Source organism: Mus musculus, chromosome X (assembly GCF_000001635.26).
Source record: "Mus musculus strain C57BL/6J chromosome X, GRCm38.p6 C57BL/6J".
Taxonomy (NCBI): domain Eukaryota; kingdom Metazoa; phylum Chordata; class Mammalia; order Rodentia; family Muridae; genus Mus; species Mus musculus.
The window spans coordinates 91345256-91347935 of NC_000086.7; the positions used below are offsets into that span (position 1 = coordinate 91345256).

A 2680-nucleotide genomic window follows, 5' to 3' on the forward strand; every position below is an offset into this window, starting at 1 on the left:
TAATAGCCACAGCTTCCATGTCTCTTTAAAAATATTTATTTCTGGGCCCTGAGAAGGCAGTGGGCCTGACCCGGCGGGGCCAGGCTGGAAATGTTAGGGGAGCTGTAAACTGGGTGCGGGTTCTCGGGAGGCAGGAGTGTCTGGGCCGATGTCAGATGTCCAGCCCGACTAAGAGCCAGGTGGCTGGCACGGCCCGTGCCTCAGTTTGGACAGTCTGACTGCCAGAGCTTCTGGGAAAACAGCCCCGGGCGCTGCCCAGCATGCCAGGCCCTCACTGCAGAGCTCAACCAGGAGCCCTCGGGGATGTTGGAGATGTTGGGCAGTGCAGGGAGGCGCAGCCATGGGCAGGATCTGGTAGAAAGTGACACTGGCCCCAGCGGGCACCTAGGAGATGCAGGCCCCCTGTCCTGACATGTAGGATGAATGACAGGAACTTGAACCCAGTGGGGATGGAGCAGCTGTCTTCATCCTCTGTGAGCAATGAATGCCCTGTCAGTCTCAGGAAGTCACCTGGGGTTGGCTGCCTCTCCCTCTCACAGTGCCATCGCTGCCCCAGGACTTCCAGTGGCAATTCCAAACCTGGGTCCCTCCCTGAGCTCTCTGCCTTCTGCCTTGTCTCTGATGCTCCCTGTGGGTATTGGAGATCGAGGAGTAATGTGTGAGCTTCCGGAGAGGAACTACACCCTACCTCCACCACCTTACCCTCACCTAGAGAGCAGTTACTTCAGAACCACTCTACCTGGCATTTTATCTTATTTAGCTGACAGACCACCTCCTCACTATATCCACCCCAACTCTATAAATGTTGATGGAAATACAGCATTATCTATCACCAACAACCCTTCAGCACTAGATCCCTATCAGGCTATGGATCCCTATGGAAATGTTGGATTAGAACTAGGCATTGTTTCAATAAACTGTCTCTCTGTAAACACACATGGTGCCCAAAGTCTTCATCCTAATGATGATCACGAAGTAGCATTGGATACAACAATCACTGTGGAGAATGTTTCTCTGGTACCAGCCCAATCTCCACAGATGGAATGGCAGAGGAGCTTACAATGGACGGTGTTACAGGAGAGTGGTACTCAACTGGAAATCTTTACCCTGGTGTCTATCATTAATGGTACTGGAAGGTACTACTCTTGGAGAAAATTAAAGATCAATCTCACCCAGATAAGTTCCTACAAATTACATTAAGGAGAAATATACCCACTGGTACAGTAGTTGCATAAGGGTCAGGGAAGTAATCAACTGTATTTTCCACTCATTCATTCATTTTACATCTCAATTGCTGCCCAGCTCCTGGTCTCCCCCTCACACAGCCCCTCCCTGACCCCCTTTTCTTCTCTTATGAGAGTATAGAGGACCCCCTGCCCTGAGTATCTGCCCACCATGGCACGTCAAGTCTTTTCATGGCTAGGCACATCCTCTGCCACTGAGGCCAGACAAGGCAGCTCAGTTAGGAGAATGGACTCCATAGATAAGCAACAGCTTTAGGGACAGCCCCGACTTCAGCTTTTGGAGAATCCACATGAAGATGGAGCTGCACATCTGCTATATATGTGCAGGGAGGCCTAGGTCCAAAACTTGTATGCTCTTTGGTTGGTAGTTCAGTCTTTGAGAGGCCCCAAGGGTCCAGGTTATTTGACTCTGTTATTCATCTAGTAGGGTCCCTATTGTCTCTGGGTCCCTCAATCCCCCCTCAACTATTCCACCAGACTCCCCAAGCTCTGTCCAATGTTTGGTTGTGGGTCTCTGCATCTGTTTCCATCAGCTGCTGGGAGAGTCTCTCAGAAGACAGTTATGCTAGGCTCCTGTCTACAACCATAACAGAGTATTAATAACCTTGACCAGAATTGGTGCTTCCTACGAGATAGGTCTCAAGTTAGGTCTGTTATTGGTTGCTCATTCCCTCAGTCTCTGCTCCATCTTCATCCCTGAATTTCTAGTAGACAGGACAAATTTTCAGTTGAAAGTTTTGTGGCTGGGTTGGTGTCCTTTTCCCTCAACTGGGGGTCCTGCCTGACTACAGGATGTGGTCTCTTCAGGTTCCATATCCCTACTGCTATGACTCTCAGGTGAAGTCACCCCTATAGCCTCCTGGGAGACTCCCCCCAACCCCAGGTCTCTGGTACATCCTAGAAATGCTCCCCATTCTCCACCCATCATCTGTAGTTTTCCATTTACTTATTTTCTCCTGTCCTTCCCACACCTGATCCTGAACTCCCCCACAACCCTCCCCATTGCATCTCCCACCTAGTTCCCTCCCTTTATCTTCCTCCAATGACTATTTTATTCCCCCTTCTAAGTGAGATTCAAGCACCTTTGCTTGTATCTTCCTTCTTGATTAGCTACTTTGGGTCTGTGGAGTGTAGCATGGGTATATTTTGGCTAGGAATATGCCTGCTTTTGGGTATAAAATTTACAAAGCACCATATATTTTCAGTGGAATTATCATGGAAGATTTGTTTGAGCTTTACTTACGCTTAAACAAATACACAAACGAGTGAGCTTACCTTACTTGTAGATATTTAAAGTCTCATTCATAGATAGGAAATGAGGAAAGGACACCACATTAGTTATCCCCACACACGCACATAAAATCTGGTTTTGGCTTCTGTGTAATGGTATCTATTGAATGGATATTGCACATTCTATCATGATTAATTTTGTAGGT

At 48.1% G+C, this 2680-nt stretch overlaps 1 pseudogene; it reads left to right on the forward strand.

Annotated features, from left to right (window-relative positions):
• Window positions 1-219: 219 nt before the first annotated feature.
• On the forward strand, window positions 220-1082 carry Gm14783 (predicted gene 14783; annotated as a pseudogene).